The following is a 17,955-nucleotide window of genomic DNA, read 5'->3' as shown; positions in this document are numbered from 1 at the left end:
CACTCTGACTGCTCTGAGCATAAACCAGACTGACTTTAGTGACCTTATGACCTTTCTTCTAGCACTGCTTGCACCAAAGTTTAAACTTGCACGCAAGCTAGCCTTCTGCATAATGCAACAGGCCGGCTACCATCACATCCTGCATGCAGAGCACGTCAAAGCCACCAAGAGCAGAAAGCGTTTCAAATGTGGCAGTTCTGCGAGCTGTTCTGCAGAGCCAACCTCGGGTCGGTTTAAACACATTTTAACCCTGTTACGGTGAAAACCTGTGCGAAAACAGTTAAATCATGACAGTGTCGTTCTTTCAATCCAGTCCTGCACAATTAAGAACACATCAGTCCTTAGAAGCACGAGGCTTAAACAGCTTCTCGTAACGACATCTGTCTCAGAATGTTTTTTAATTCAGCGTCGTTCCCAGAGTCTGCTCTCCTAAAATTAGGAGGATGCATATTTGTTTGCATGGTGTTGATTTCAAAGCTTGAAAGCTGCGATGTTCGGCTGTTCCATTGCGTGCGCCTGTTGTTGAGATTAAAACAGGTTTAATCACAGAGCAGATTTTTAACAATCTGCCGCTCAGTTAATCACACCAAAAATTGCGGCTGCACACACACAAATGCAGCGTGCCCTCCCTGAGACTGATTTAAAAGGCATCCTCACATTAGGTTTATTGTCTTTTGCAATCAAGTCGATTCAGTATATTTGTGTTGCCAAATCACCATCGAAGTGATCACAAAGAGAAACACACAAAGAGTAAAGAGCAAATACAAGCGAGAAAACCTCCAGCAGACCAGACTCAGTGTGGTGGTCGAAAAAGAAACAAAGCAAGATTGAAACTAAGACAGTTAACGTATAAGTTGCAAACATTCTGCAGAACAGAAAAGCACAGGAATCTTAAAAAGCATAACCAGATTTCAGAAAAACATGGTGGAAATGTTGGGTAGGGTCGAGTGTAGCGGCTGCACTCTACGATGTGTTGTTATGACTTCGCCCATTTGTTCCCCTCGGGACGTGAACTCACGAGCTCCGGCGTGGGAGTCGGACTCTCTAACCAGAAGGCTAAAACCCAGGGCTCTGGCCTCGTGACCAGAGAATCCTTTTGAGCTGCTAGGAGTGAGGTTTACTAACTACATCTGCACAGCGACACCTGCTGGCCTCTGTTACACGAGGAAGGGCTCATTTGAGTTTGAGGTAGATGTCAGTCTAGAATCATTTTATTTATTTGTTTTTGGAATTCGATATTTATGTTATATATGTCATTGATTTTCATTAAACTACTGCAGTGCCTGCAGGAAGTATGTATTCCTATAGAAAGGTGGGAGCTTTATTGACGATCTTTGCACGAGAACGTTCTACCTTGCAATAATAAAGCAAGAAGCATCTGTGTGTCTGTAACTTGCATATCTGTCAGAGTGTTTGTGTATTATTTTGTTGTGGTTAGAGGTCTGACCGGAACCAGACTGGTTCAGGCAATGGACTCAAATGCTGGGAGCAAGGATGAGACAGGAGTGAAGGAAAGGATATTTATTTACAATAATGGATTAACAAAGAACTTAGTAGTGCTGAAGCTGTAGTTGGTGCCTGCAGAGCCGAGACAGGGCCAGCGTGTAGTGGTGGAAAGCTGGGAGCTGCAGTGCACACGGAGCCTGGGAATGAAACCCAGGAGTGTGCTACAGTAACCGGAGCCAGGTGGGACGCTCAGAGCCGAGGAAGGAGGAATGTTTTGAGAAACGAGGAGAACAAAGCTGAGTGATTGCACTCGTAACACTGGAAGCCTTTAACAACAGAATGTTCACTGGAAGGCTTAATGCAGGAACGTTCACAGTTCAGGAATTATTCACAGCTCAGGAATTGTTCACAGAGGTCAGCTGCGGTGCGTCTTATGATGCAATTCAATTAATCTTGACTTGGCTTCAGGAATGACTTGGAAATTCAGGTGGAGGTGTTGGAGGTGTTTGTCCCACGCCATGAGCGGCTGCGTCGCGACGCGCAAATCCGTCCGCACGTCTTTCATTACAAAATCTCCTGTGGAATGTGCCGATAAAGTGCTGATCCTGACCTCTTCTGAAACTTCTCTGCTAGTCACACGACGTCCTGCATCAACAGAGCCTTAAATTTGGAAGTGATCTGCTCGTTCCAGCCTCTCGATGGCCGCTCGGGGCACGGTGCGCCCTCTGCCGCCGCGGGCCGTTTTTAATCCAGTTTTAAGGGTCCTTAATCAGTGTGATACTGATAGAATCTTCACTGAAAGCCATCTGAATCTTCCAAATGGTTTCCATCTGGCTGTCTGGCAGAGTTTCTGAAAAAATTTTCATGGAACAAAGCGGCAGTCGCTCCGCCATTCCTAAACAATAAAAATCCGATGAGGGGGGTGGACCAGTGCTCACTCAAAGCCTGCCCACAGGCGAATGATGCAACCGACAGGCGTGAAAAAACTCACGTATGCGCACGAAGGTTCAAGCTTGTCTGATGCAAGCGCACATGATTCAAATCCATATAGTTTTTGAAAAAAATAAAAAGGTTAGTTTTCTCACAGACCTCATAGACATCTGTTTAAGGCAGAGAGTAACTCATCTTTGTCGACGATCTTTGTCGAAGCTGGCACGTGAGAATGTTCCTCCTTCTGTCAATAATGATGATGACTTCAAAATAAAGGTTTTGAAAATCCCCAAAATTTTCATAGTAAAGGATGCCCATCATCATACCATGCAAAAGCCATATCAGAAAGCTGAGGTCGATCTGACAAACAGTCAGAGAGACACACGAGCCACATACACACACAGACGCATCTTGCTTTATAGACAGATTTGTTCTTTAGGAAAACAGCGCCCCTATACAGGTAAAAGGCAGGTAAACAGAAGACAATTGGGATTTGGCATAAGTTTGCACTTTCTGAGTGCACTCTATGCATCCAGATTCTAACTCAGGATTTCACTTTATAGGCTTTTAAGGATTACGTCAAAGTCCGGGTCATGATGTGAATCACATATCTGTTATTTTGAGTCCTCGTGTTTTTATTATTATTATTATATTATCATTTTGGGGTTTAGCCTGATAAATACAGTTGGCATGACTAGAATCTATAAAAAGAATTACAGTATGGGTGCTTCTTCTTTGCTTTTTATTTAGGATTGATTGTTATGTTATTGTTATTTTTAATAAAGTTTGTTATTTCTCTCTGGATGTAGTCACTCTGAGTGTCCATCTAATTTTAATTTTTTAAATATTGTGTTTTGGTAATATACTTCTTCTAACTTAATGCATTTATTAAACCAGAAGTAGAGGTGTTATATAAAATTCAAAGTGCAGGTCAGTAACTAAAAATAAAATCCAAACTGGGTCTCAGTCGTAATCAGAGACATCGGCTAGTACGGTTGCAGCTGGACAGCTTGTCAACTACTCTGACATCTATCTGAATGAACAAAAGTCCATAATCATGAGCCGCACTCATGCATGTGTGTGTGTGTGTGTGTGTGTGTGTGTGTATGTGTGCGTGTGTTTTGGTGAAGAATCCCAGATGGCGTCCAAAGGATTTTCGCGAGTGGTTCTCTCTCTTCAGGAATTAGACCGCAGGGGTTAGTCGTGCCAAACACTTTTGACACAGCACACAAATTAAATCAACTCTGCCGCTGTAAGCTATAGATCAAGACCTTTAGAGGAAATCCACCATCACATCCTTGTTTTCACATCGTGGACTCATAGTCAGGAAACATTTACCATTTTTGTGGAACAACTCTGAGCGCATACATCTGCCAAGGATAAACAATCACTGAATTTTACATCCCAGACAGCAAATCTAGGTTACACTCAGATTCCCGAAATGAACCCCGCTGGTGTCTTTTCATACAACTGGTCAATACTGATGCAGATCCAGTTTGGCATTGCAACTAGGACTGGGCCAACTTTGAGGAATATAATCCAGAAACTGAAAAAAATGTGTCTCACACCTTGACGCAGACTGACCATGGAGATGGCTCCGCCCACTCCCATGTGTGCATGACTCAAATGGGCTTGTCTCTCTCACTGATAACTACACCTGATCCTAATCCATCATCAGTCCAGCACCCACTGGGCAGGTGGCAGACAGATCTATGGGACAGTACGCGAAAAAACACACAAGTTTCACCATATCTAAATTTAATCTGTAGAAATACAAGATGATAACAGTTATTGAGTTAATACGATAATGTGGAGAGGATGGACTCATTCACTCACAACGAGTAGGGGTGTAACAATTCAACAATATGAATCGGTTTTAACGCAAATGCTGTGACCACATTGATTTGAGGGTCCCTGGATTCATCTAAAACCACGATGAACCAGTCGATGGTACGATAAATCGGTTGAGTGAAGCAGCTACACTGCTACTTCTGCATTTTCATAGTCTTGTAAAGGTTCAAAGGTAAGCGTGAGACTCTTGTGGGTTCAGAACGTGAAAATCCATTTAAGTGCTTGTTAAATTCTGCTTTTTCAGGTCACTTCTGGCTGACGCACAGTGCCGCCTCTCTGTTGTGTAACAGGCTTGAATCTTAACAAAGTAAAGAAAACTGAATCCAAACATCAAAGAAATGTGGAGGAATTTCAGCACACTTAAATTTATGCTATGCTAACAGGTTAGAAACAGCTGGGATCTTATTTTCATTTTATATAGCGCCAAATCACAACAAAGCTGCCTCAAGGCGCTTCACACAAGTAAGGTCTAACCTTACCAACCCCTAGAGCAAGAACACAGGCAACAGTGGTAAGGAAAAACTCCCTCTGATGATACTGAGGAAGAAACCTCAAGCAGACCAGACTCAAAGGGGTGACCCTCTGCTTAGGCCATGCTACAATACAGTTGACAAGTGAAATATACATGACATTTTGGAAGTCCATGCTGGTATCCAGGACAGGAAGCTGGTTGGCAAGTGTCCTAAAGTGACATAAGTTCATCCTAATTTGGAGAAGTATGACCACAAAGGGTCGGAAAGGCAGCAAAGGAAGACAGCTCTGATTGCAATCCCAATAGGAGAGCTGTGATGTGAACACGAGACCTGACAAGGCTCCCAGCCACTCGTGTTAGTGATGTTACCAGTTCATTGACTGTGGATGGACAAATTAAAGAATCAAGCAACGTAAATGCAACAATGGCTATCCAGCGTTTACTGACCGTCATTTGAAACTCGTAGAACTTGGAACTATCGAAGGAGACAATGATTTTGTTGAAATACGGAGCTGTGCAAAACAAGAGCAACAATAGACAGCAGAACAATAATTTACATAACTACCGTGTGCGAACACAGGAAAAGTAAAATCAGCGAGGTGCAGTTGTGTTTCAGGGTATGTATTTATTACTACTTAGTATGGGCTTTCTGAATACACCGCAGGTTAGAAAGGAGATTGAGCTGGAAATACCTTTGCGCCCCATCTCCGAAAATTCATGCAAAAACAAATCGTGAGCCCCCTATGGTGGTAGGTAAATACCTATATGCATTAGGGAGAATAAGCCAAGGCAACTGACTCAGAGAATTTTAACATATGGGAAATTTGCAAGAAAGCTACAACAGTCTCATCTTGTGCCAGTTTTACACAAGATAAAATGGACAAACTATACTGCTTGTTTTTCGATCAAGTCATGTTCTGTTTGGAAAAATCTGTTGACACATTGGGAGTATTGTTGCGAAATCAGCTTTAAGACCAATTCAAAAACAAATTAGGGCAGCAGATTTGTCTCGACTGACAAAGTAACAGTGCTCAGCTGAAAGGATCTTCACCACACCGGAATTATTAAATAGCAGCATCAATACTTTATGGCCACATCGACTTCAGCCTGACAGCTGCTACAAAATGTCTTTTTCCTGGTGGATTTAGTTTGCTTTAAAAATTTTTTCCTCCGTTCTGTCGACAGATCACCCTGCATCGTCTTAATGGCCACAGCTGTCTGTCTTCAGGAATGACATTCTGGCCTCTAGGGGGGGCTGTGCTCAATTACAGCATTCAAATCTATATCGAGCTGTCCCAGATCATTGATGTACCGTATGTGAAAAGTGACGGGGACGACAGTCTGGCCTTAAAGGAGTCCTAACCATCATTCCAGGTTATTTCTGTCCCACTTTCTGCTCAGGTTTCCTGGTATTCATGAATGTCTCACTGTGAAAGGAGCCTGAAGCCTTTCTCACAGATCTGGGACACATTTTCCGTTTACACCACCCGTCTCATTAAACTGATATTCAATCAGAATACATTTAGGTTCAAGCTAAACTTTGATATAAAAATGAAAACTCCAGATTTGTCAATGCATTTGTTCTTCTTTGAATAGTGAGGTTCTGTTTTCAGAACAATTTGTCTCTTTATTGCGTCATTTTCTGATGGACAATAACGAAAAATTCCAAAAGTTGATGAAACATTCGTGTTTTTTAAGTTACATGAATATGACATTTTCATCCTGAACATGTTGCCTGTAAAACAATATCTTTTCCTTTTTATTAAATAAATAAGACAGTTACATATTTTCAAGTAAAATTAGATTCCACAGAGGAATTTCTCTGTGCTGTGATTTGGTTGAGCACTGCTGGGGGTCGTTGTTGGATGAGACTCCTCCAGCTAACAAACTCACAGATGACACAATGCAGCAACAATTTTGTCAACTTGCAGATGAAGGTTTTCTGTGATGGGAGGCCTCAGCTGATCCCCAAGCAGTATCTGACCGGATTATATAAGGCAGTGATTTCCAAAGTGTGGGCCGTGAAGGAAGTGCAGGTGGGCCAAGAGAGCTAATTAAAATATTAAAAAATTAAAAACACACCCCTGCCACATTTCTCCATGTAATGTCGAGTTGCGTCAGGAAGGGTGTCCGGTTTAAAACCTGATCCACCTTGGACCTGCTGTGGGCGACCTCAAGTGAAAACAAAGAAGCAGCCGAAGGTACTTACTATATATATATATATATATATATATATATATTCACGGTTTTAGAGTATCCCAGAATCTTTTGCGCACTGCGGAGGGAGGCTTGATAATGGCTCAGCTTAATGCTAACTTTAACACTGAAAATGCCATAGACATGCTAACGCGTTAGCATCGGCCTTTTTTTAAGTTATAAAATACATCTAATAACTGTTTCAGAAGATCATAACAGGTTTCTAGAGGGTTGGAACGGAAATGGCGTACTTCCAAACTAGAGGTGTTTCACCTTGCGTGGCGTGAAGCTATTTTAGATTATAAGCATGCTTTATTGGCTACGAAGCAGGCGTATTATTCTGAATTGATCAACAAAAACAAGCATAACTCAAAGTTCTTGTTTGATACGGTGGCATTTCTTATTCATGGACAGCCACCTGTTGGTCATTCTCCTTTTTCAGCACAGGACTTTCTGGACTATTTCGAAAAGAAAATAGAAGATATTAGGTTGAGCACATCTCAGCATACTTTGGTTGAATCATTGTATCCAGCTACTGAGCTGGGGACTACTACTGAGGTGCTACCTAGATTCACGGAATTTAACAGTATCTCACAAGGTGTGCTGACGAAACTCGTGATGTCTACTAGAAGCACAACTTGTTTATTTGATCCTATACCAACAAAATTGTTTAAGGATCTTTGGCCCATTCTTGGGCCGACTGTGCTAGAAATTGTTAACCTTTCTTTAAACTCTGGATCTGTTCCAAATTGTTTTAAATCTGCCGTGGTTAAACCACTACTCAAGAAATCTAATCTTGATCCTGGTGAATTGAAAAATTATAGGCCCATATCAAATCTATCATTCTGCTCTAAAATTCTGGAAAAGGTGGTTTCACGGCAGCTTGTGGACTATCTTACTGAGAATGACCTTTTTGAGCCACTGCAGTCTGCTTTTAGAAGACATCACTCCACAGAAACAGCACTTATTAAAGTAGTTAATGATCTTCTGCGAGCAATGGACTCGGATACTACTACAGCATTGGTGTTGTTGGATCTCAGTCCTGCGTTTGACACAGTTGATCATCATATTCTACTTGATAGGCTAGAAAACTGTTTCGGGATTACTGGAACTGCTCTTGTGTGGCTGACGTCTTATCTGTCTGGTCGTTCCCATTGTGTTTTGTGCAATGACACTACCTCTGACTTTAAGGGCATGAAGTTCGGGGTTCCGCAGGGATCCGTTCTGGGTCCCTTGATTTTTTCCTTGTATATGGCACCCCTTGGGAACATTTTGCGGCGTTTCGGGGTTGCTTTTCATTGTTATGCTGATGATACTCAGTTGTATATGCCGATAGCTGCTGGAAATCCTGTCCACATAAAATCTTTACAGGACTGTCTTGCAGCAGTGAGAAGTTGGATGTCTAGCAACTTTCTACTTTTGAACTCTGATAATACTGAAATGATGGTTCTTGGCCCAGCAAGACATCGGCACCAATTTGATCAGCTGGCGCTTAGCCTAGGTTCATGTGTTATACGTCATACTGACAAAGTGAGGAACCTTGGGGTAATCTTTGAGCCTACGTTGTTCTTTGACCTCCACATTAGGGACATTACGAGGACTGCTTTCTTTCATCTGAGAAATATAGCAAAGATTCGCCCCATCCTGTCTATGGCTGATGCTGAGACTCTGATTCACGCATTTGTCTCTTCTAGATTGGATTATTGTAATGCTTTATTCTCTGGCTTGCCGCAGTCTAGCATTCGAGGACTTCAGTTGGTGCAGAATGCTGCTGCCAGAAGTTTGACACAATGTAGAAGGTTTGACCACATTACTCCCATTCTGGCATCCCTTCATTGGCTACCGGTTTCTGCCAGATTGGATTTTAAAGTTTTATTGTTGGTTTATAAAATTGTTCATGGACTGGCGCCTTCCTACTTGGCGGACTTGGTTAAGCCCTACGTACCTGCGAGGCCTTTGCGTTCGCAGGGCGCAGGGCTTCTGTGTGTTCCGAGGATGAACAAAAAGTCTGTGGGGTATAGAGCCTTCTCCTACCGTGGTCCGGCTCTTTGGAATGATCTACCTGCTGTTATTCGGCAGTCTGACACGGTGGAGATTTTTAAATCAAGACTGAAGACCCACTTTTTTAGACTGTCTTATCATTAATTTTTTAATCTGTTTGTGTTTGCTTTGTAATTTCTTTTTATTCTACTGTGTTTTATCTTTTAACTGTGCTTTTCTTGCTTTTAATTTTGAATTTAGATTAATTTGTGTTGTGAATTATGTGAAGCGCCTTGGGGCGACTTTGTTGTGATTTGGCGCTATATAAATTAATAAATTGAAATTGAAATTGTCAGTCTGTTTAACATAAAAAAGGTAAATATTACTCACAGACATATGCTCTTTTTGGTTTTGGCAGGGAAAAATTAAGATCAAGCAAAATAAAACAAAGAACCAACAAAGCAGCAGATTGAAGATTGAAGCATTGGTTCAAGGTTCAAAGCAAAGCCGCGCTGCAGAAACGGTTGATTATACAGACCCGCTGCAGGGTCTGTAATCAATGCAGAGAAATGATCATTTTCCTGACGAACACCCCCAAAAACAACGGCCACTCTGAAGGATCGATAAGGGAATCGTTAAGCAAAAAGGCTATTGATGTCAATGGATTGAATCATTTCTTAAGGATACCCGAAAAGAACCAGTTCCCGACACGCAACCCTAACAGCAACATGCTTTTTTTGTTGTTGTTATAAAACTCACATTAAAGACTCATGATTATCTTATTTAAACACCTAAATACATATTTTGGTTGAACTCACTTCCATAACGATGCAATGTTGCAAACAATTTGCTTGTTGCTTGTCCACTCCACCACCCGCAAACGTTTGTTTACACTGACAACGAAATCTCGGCCTCCCCAGCAAGAACGTGACTACGTAGGAGATTTAATACCGTAAAGGCGTCTATGCGAGGATGCATGGATGGGGTTTTCCGGAGTATTAGTCACACCATTTTACTGTATGGTTTTTGTGCTTTGTTGTAGTGTGCTTATTATTATTGATATTTTATTTTATTGAGTGCTATGATTCTGGGGAAGTCTGATATAATTAGTTATTCTAATTACTATTATTAACAATGAATTTGTGACTTTTTTGTTTGTTTGTTTTTGTTTGGGTATAAAAGTTGCACTGGAGTACAAGTCACAGGACCTCCCAAAGTAGTAAAAAAAAAAATGCAACTTGTACTCCGGGAAATATGGTATGTGTGTATGTAGGCATGTACTGTATGTATATATGCATGTACGTGGAAACCCCAACCACCTCTCTCTCTCTCACACACACACACACACACACACACACTGTCCTTTGAGTTTCTACTCATAATAATTATAATAATAAGACATGGAAAGACATGGAATTACGGCCCGAGTAGGCAACGTCCTACGAGGACCCTATTGTAATTGCGCTGCTTATTATTATTAGGGCCCGAGTAGGCAACGTCCTATGAGGACCCTATTGTAATTGCACTGTTTATTATTATTATTATTATTATTATTATTATTATTTATTATTATTATTATTATTCTCACTTTTGAAATCGAAATTTCGGCCTCTTCCCATGCTCAAAAACTCACCAAACTTTCCAAAGTTGTCCGGCCAGATCCGAAATTCAATATTTTGGGGGCGTCGCACATGGTCGCAGAAAAATCGCAAAATAGCGCCCCCTGGAAATTTTCAAAAACCCCTCCTCATTGGGCTTTTTTCATCGTAGCCTCACGAAATTCGGTACACAGATTTACCATGCCAGGATGCACGAAAAAGTCTCTTACTGTCATGGTGAAATATCGACAGGAAGTCGGCCATTTTGATTTTAAGTTTCGATTTTGAGCAAATTTTTGCCATTTTTGGCCATTTCCACTACTTACATTTGAACAAACTCGTCCTAGGGATTTCATCTGATTGTCTTCAAATTTGGTCAAAATCATCACAACACAATGGTGATCAAAATTCTAATTAAGTCAAAAGGCATGGCTGCTAGGGGTCGTCAAACTTTGGCGAGCTTTTTGGAGCACGCCATTTCACTTCGAACGGCTGTCACGCCCACATACTTCATCGTAGATCCTTCAAACTTGCTGGACATGATGAGGGCTCTGCCCTGAACGTCTACATATCTTACGTTCCCACCTGCGCCATAGCGCCCCCCGGTGGTGGCGGGAAATGTCCTATTTTTACTTTAAGAGGTCCTGATGTCACATGCTTAACCAAATCAACTTCATTCCACTTCTAAAACATGCAGAACAAATTGGTGAACGTAGGCGATGAACGCCGTGAAGTTACGAGTAATGGCGTCCTTGTGGTGGCGTGCCGAATATTGCCCATTCGCCATGAAATTACGTTCTTCCTTTTGACGGCTTTAATTTTGTCATATCATCATGAAAATTGATACACAGGTCAAGCATGACAACCTCTTACAATTCATAGGGGCGTTGCCCATGGGCGGGGCAAAATGCCTGAATAGCGCCCCTTGAAACTTTCAAAAAACCCTCCCCATAGGGGGTTTTTTGTACTAGGGAGATGAAAATTGGTACACGTCTGACTTGCATAGACGTACAAAAAAGTCTCTTGCACCATTTGTCTCCTCCAAACAGGAAGTCGGCCATTTTTTATTTTCTTGTCATTTTGCCATCATTTCATTACGTTGTATTTGAATGAACTCCTCCTAGGGATTTTGTCCAATGCACTTCAAATTTCTTTGACAACATCCAAAGTTGATACTGACCAAAAGTTATCATAAGCTTTTCTCTATGTTGAAGGGTGTGGCCGCTATGGTGCCGCCATTTTGACCCTTTGCCATGGAACATCAAGTCATGATAACTCCTTCATGCTTTGCCTGATTGACTTGAAACTTCACATGTATGATGACGGTTGGCCCCTGAACACACCCGGCCCCTCTGTTTGTACACTGAGCGCCCCCTAGTGGATGAACAATCAACATGTCATAACTCCTTGATGCACTGTGTGATTTGTTTCAAATTTTAAATATGTGATGAGTGGTTGCCCCTGCATGCACATGCCCACATGTGCTCACAAGGGCACCCACTCGCCTGGGTAGGCAGTTGCGCGGAACGAGGGCCCGTATATGACTGCTTGCAGTCCTAGTTATTATTATTATTATTATTATTATTATTATTATTATTATTATTCTCACTCTTGAAATCGAAATTTCGGCCTCTTCCCATGCTCAAAAACTCACCAAACTTTCAAAAGTCATCCGGCCGGATCCGAAATTTGATATTTTGGGGGCGTCGCACATGGTCGCAAAAAATCGCGAAATAGCGCCCCTTAGAAATTTTCAAAAACCCCTCCGCATTGGGCTTTTTTCGTCGTAGCCTCACGAAATTCGGTACACATATTTACCATGCCAGGACACACGAAAAAGTCTCTTACTGTCATGGTGAAATATCGACAGGAAGTCGGCCATTTTGATTTTAAATTTCGATTTTGAGCAAATTTTTGCCATTTTTGCCCATTTCCACTACTTACATTTGAACGAACTCGTCCTAGGGATTTCATCCAATCGTCTTCAAATTTGGTCAAAATCATCACAACACAATGGTGATCAAAAGTTATCAAAAGATTCTAATTAAGTCAAAAGGCGTGGCTGCTAGGGGTCGTCAAACTTTGGCGAGCTTTTCGGAGCACGCCATTTCACTTCGAACGGCTGTCACGCCCACATACTTCATCGTAGATCCTTCAAACTTGCTGGACATGATGAGGGCTCCGCCCTGAACGTCTACATATCTTAGGTTCCCACCTGCGCCATAACGCCCCCTGGTGGTGACGAGAAATGTCCTATTTTTTACTTTAAGAGGTCCTGATGTTACATACTTAACCCAATCAACTTCATTCCACTTCTAAAACATGCAGAACAAATTGGTGAACGTAGGCAATGAACGCCGTGAAGTTACGAGTAACTGCGTCTGTGTGGCGGCGTGACGAATATTGCCCATTCGCCATGAAATTACGTTCTTCCTTTTGACGGCTTTAATTTTGTCACATCATCATGAAAATTGATACACAGGTCGAGCACGACAACCTCTTACAATTCATAGGGGCGTTGCCCATGGGCGGGGCAAAATGCCTCAATAGTGCCCCCTTGAAACTTTCAAAAACCCCTCCCCATAGGGGTTTTTTTGGAGTAGGGAGATGAAAATTGGTACACGTGTGACTTGCATAGACGTACAAAAAAGTCTCTTGCACCATGGGTCTACTCCCAACAGGAAGTCGGCCATTTTGAATTTTCTTCTCATTTTGGCGTGATTTCCACATGTTGTATTTGAATGAACTCCTCCTAGGGATTTTGTCCAATGCACTTCAAATTTCTTCCACATCACCCACAGACAATACTGACCAAAAGTTATCGAAAGCTTTTCTTTATGTCGAAGGGTGTGGCCGCTATGGCGCCGCCATTTTGACCCTTCGCCATGGAACATTATACTTAAACAGGTACTGATTTCACATACTTAACACCATCAACTTCCTTCCACTTCTAAAACATGCAGAACAACTTGGTGAACATAGGCGATGATCGCCGTGAACTTACGAGTAACGGTTTCTGTGTGGTGGCGTACCGAAAATCGCCCCTTCGCCATGAAATTACGTTCTTCCTTTTGACGGCTTTAATTTGTCATATCATCATGAAAATTGATACACAGGTCAAGCATGACAACCTCCTACAATTCATAGGGGCCTCGCCCATGGGCGGGTCAAAGTGCCTCAATAGCGCCCCCTTGAAAATTTCAAAAACCCCTCCCCATAGGGTTTTTTTTGGAGTAGGGAGATGAAAATTGGTATATATGTGTGACTTGCATAGACGTACAAAAAAGTCTCTTGCACCATGAGTCTACTCCAAACAGGAAGTCAGCCATTTTGAATTTTCTTCTCATTTTGAAATGATTTCCACATGTTGTATTTGAACGAACTCCTCCTAGGGATTTTGTCCAATACACTTCAAATTTCTTTGACAACATCCAAAGATGATACTGACCAAAAGTTATCGAAAGCTTTTCTCTATGTTGAAGGGTGTGGCCGCTATGGTGCCGCCATTTTGACCCTTTGCCATGGAACATCAAGTCATGATAACTCCTTCATGCTTTGCCTGATTGACTTGAAACTTCACATGTATAATGACGGTTGGCCCCTGAACTCACCCAGCCCCTCTGTTTGTACACTGAGCGCCCCCTAGTGGATGAACAATCAATATGTCATAACTCCTTGATGCATTGTGTGATTTGTTTAAAATTTTAACTGTGTGATGAGTGGTTGCCCCTGCATGCACATACCCACATGTGGTCACAATGGCACCCACTGGCCTGGGTAGGCGGTCGCGCGGAACGAGGGCCCGTATATGACTGCTTGCAGTCCTAGTTTGAATTGTTATTTTTCATTTATCCAACCTAGTTTATCAAATTAAACCCCTTTCTTTTAACATTTATCTGACATGTCTAAGAGGAGATGTAAAATTCAAACAAGGGCACACGGCAAACATTTCGAAAGTGCATTTTTCATTTCAGTGTAAATTTAAAGGACCATGACACATGATCAATACACAGAAGGAGCATTGATGTAAAACTAGCTGCAACCACTTAAACCAAAAAAATGGAAAAAGTTGGAAAAGGAGTCCACTGTGGTCCACTATGTGTGTTTGAATCACTCGTAAAACAAAAGTGTTACACCAACCTAAAAAAAAAACAACTCAATTCAATTTTGGGGAAGATTGGCACCCAATAAATATAAGTAGTTCCAACTCAACAAAGTACATCCATGCAATAAAATGTAATTGAATTCATCTATCCATCCATCTTCTACCGCCTAGTCCAATTAAGGGTCGCGGGGGGCTGGAGACTATCCCAGCAGTCATAGAGCGCGAGGCGGGGTACACCCAGGACAGGACACCAGTCTGTCGCAGGGCCACAAATAGACAAACAAACACAAACACACACACACACACACACACACACCTACAGACAATTTTAAAGATTCCAATCCACCTAACCCGCATGTCTTTGGATGTGGGAGGAAACCGGAGCACCCGGAGGAAACCCACGCAAACACGGGGAGAACATGCAAACTCCACACAGAAAGGCCACGGAATTGAACCCACGACCTTCTCGCTGTGAGGCAACAGTGCTAACCACTAAGCCACCGTGCTGCCCGTAATTGAATTCAATTTTGAGTAATTTAATTTTATTTGAAGTGTATTTCTATTGGTAACAACTCACTCACTCATCTTCAACTGCTTACTCCAATTAAGGGGCGGGCTGGAGCCTATCCCAGGAGTCACAGGGTGTGAGGCGGGGGACACACTGGACAGGACACCACATATAGACAAACGCATTCACACGCACACCTACGGACAATTTAAAGTGTCCTGCAAGTCTTTGGATGTGGGAGGAAGCCGAATCACCCAGAGGGAACCCACGCAAACATGAGGAGAACATGCAAACTCCACACAGAAAGGCCACGGGTGGGAATCAATCCCATGACCTTCTTCAGTGCTAACCACTATTCCACCGTGCTGCCCTCTATTGGTAACACACAAACTTATTTTACACAAATAACCTCATGATATAATATTTACAGGGATTTTATTTGAATTCTGTTTGTACAAAGTGTATTAATTTGGGTGTTACCGAGTGAAGTCATTTATTTTGGTTTTCCCCCTTTTTTCCCCGACATGACTGATTGCGACACAGCTGCATGTGGAACATTTGTCCTTTTTGTTCCAGCAGCACTGAATGCAAATCCATCAAACACGTTTGATATTTTCACTGCACAAAATCAGAAACATAGAAGGATTGTTAAAAATAATAATAAATTCTGTTCACCGTAATGGAACTACAAAGGTTTAAAGTGTTTAAAAAAATTAAAACATGTTCATAACTTCCTGTAAAAATGATTCTCTAGAAAGTAACATGAACAATAATCAGCTGTCAGCTCAAATATCAAAGTGTTCGATTTGCTTGTTGAACTTATTTCAACATTTTAATGAGTTGCTCCAATATACACGGCCCTTGTCAATCATATTCATCTCAGTCATGTTTCCAATCTGGGTGTAAAATTCAGATATTGATCATCATTCTCATAATTATGTCACAAACCTCTTTCAATGTCTGCAAAAGTGGAGAATTCAGACTTACTCCTGCTGGAATCTGAAATCAGACGGAGATCAGATTTCTCAAGGTGTCGTCCTTCTCGGTTGATTTAGTTTGTCAAAAAGCCACCTCTCCTTCGTTCTGATGTCTTTTTTCTCAGGTGCTTTCTGACAGAAAAAAAAGCAGCAGGTGTACCGGCAGAGGGTTTTCTCTTGTCAAATCCTTTTTCTTCCACTGGAGACCAGACTGCAGAATTTCTAATGATTAAATACTGCAAACGGATCGTCAGACAATCAGCCTCTCCAAGGGTCAAGAAGCACCAAACTAAAAAGAAAAATAAAGAAAAAGTCAGAGAGATATTGACTCTTATCCTCTTTTATCCTTGTGAAAAGATGCAAACCTGTCTGCGTCGTCACAGCAGCTACAAATCTCAGAGAGTCTGGAGCATCTCACCAGAAAAATAACACTTTTTAAAAGTATTGCCCCTGATGTGGTTTTCTCATCCAGAAGCCACCAAATGTTGAAGTCCAGCTGTCCAAGTCCAGTTCTCTCTCTCTCTCTCTCTCTCTCTCTCTCTCTCTCTCTCTCTCTCTCTCTCTCTCTCTCTCTCTCTCCGTCATACAGGTCACTGCCCACTTCCTCTGCCCTCTTCCTGATATTATGGACAGCCTTCCTTGCTGCTACCGCTCCTTTTCCTGGATGGGAAGCAGAATGCGAGTGAGGTGGATATGTCAAAGGCAGAGAAAGCAGCCAGCAGATGGAGTGAGTGTGAGAGAGAAGGAGAGGAGGAGGAAGGGGAGGAGGAGGAGAGTGATGGAGAGCAAGGTGAGAGGAGGAGAGAGAAGGGGAGGGATTTATTATTCATGTCTGGGAGATAAGGATTAAGTTAAACACGTTATTGGGGATAATCTGTGGAGATTTCCCCACATAAGGCTCGTAAATATTTTAGACTTGGGTGGGTGGAACGTGAATGCATCTGACACAGAGATCTTGTCTAAGCCAGTAAATGAGATGAGACGACCATCACCCCCCCCCCCACCAGCTATCTCACCCCTCCTCCTTCCTTTGCGGATTTTTTTTTTTTTTGGGGGGGTGGGGGGGGGGGGTTAGGGGAAGTTTCTGTGTAGGCTCTCAGTTGTCCAGGTGGTTTCCATAGTAGAGAAGCTTGAATCTTCAAAGATCTTCAAGATTCAAGCTTCTCTACTAGTGAGGGGAAGTGAGTAATTTGATGAATTGGACGGGAAAGTCAACCCCTACTGTGGAAACAGCAATCCTCTCATTCTCTCACCTTCCCCACTTACACCACATTCCATGAATCAGTTGAGACGTGGCATACATACACCGACTAGTCTCTCTCCGTTGTTCCCACCTACTCCCCGATCAAAAAAGATGGATGGTTCGGTAGCTGTGTATCCACACAGGACGTGTGTATACAGACACATGAAGCCCAGTTTCCCAAACGGAGTTGGGTTCATTTAGAGAAAACAAACCATCTGGCATTCTGACTTTTCCCACATGAGCCTGATTCATTTATGCATTTGTTTGTTTTGGATACAATGAGTGAAATCATGTGAATGACAGGTAATAAAAGAATGAGAATCTGAGGGCTTCACTGGACACAACACTATGGAACTCAGGGACCTTTGATCCTTTAAGCAAAATAGACCCATCTATAGACCTTTATCGGTCTGGGATTATGTACTGTACTGGTGCACCATACAATGGAAGCACTACGAATCTTGACCGGCTACCATCCAGGTAGACTACCGGTCCATCACAACATGCTGTCGCCAGGTGATATGTGGGTGTTCTTTTGGCATTCTCCTATTGCTGGGATCCTTAACACTGAGGCACCTGTGCATTGGATCTCACCCTGAGAAACGTACCACATTCCCAAAATATTATAGCTGTTGTTCCCTCAATATCC

The 17,955-nt window shown here is 42.2% G+C and overlaps 1 protein-coding gene across 2 annotated transcripts in view; it reads right to left on the bottom strand.

Moving 5' to 3' along the window:
• cdh5 (cadherin 5) overlaps positions 1 to 16,736 on the bottom strand; it is a 106,435-nt gene extending 89,699 nt beyond the window's left edge. Inside the window, exons 1-2 of one of the 2 annotated variants that reach the window (XM_034184755.1) lie at positions 16,429 to 16,736; positions 16,074 to 16,352 (exon numbers count right to left, since the gene is read on the bottom strand). The gene's annotated coding sequence lies outside the window, so the exon portion shown is untranslated. Of the gene's footprint in view, positions 1 to 16,073 lie in introns of both variants that reach the window. The other variant, XM_034184754.1, reaches the window with a different exon arrangement.
• Between the last annotated feature and the right edge of the window lie 1,219 nt (positions 16,737 to 17,955).

Source organism: Thalassophryne amazonica, chromosome 13, assembly GCF_902500255.1.
Source record: "Thalassophryne amazonica chromosome 13, fThaAma1.1, whole genome shotgun sequence".
NCBI classification, from domain to species: Eukaryota; Metazoa; Chordata; class Actinopteri; order Batrachoidiformes; family Batrachoididae; genus Thalassophryne; species Thalassophryne amazonica.
Note: the sequence above shows the minus strand (reverse complement) of the source record. Positions and strands in the feature narration are given on the sequence as shown.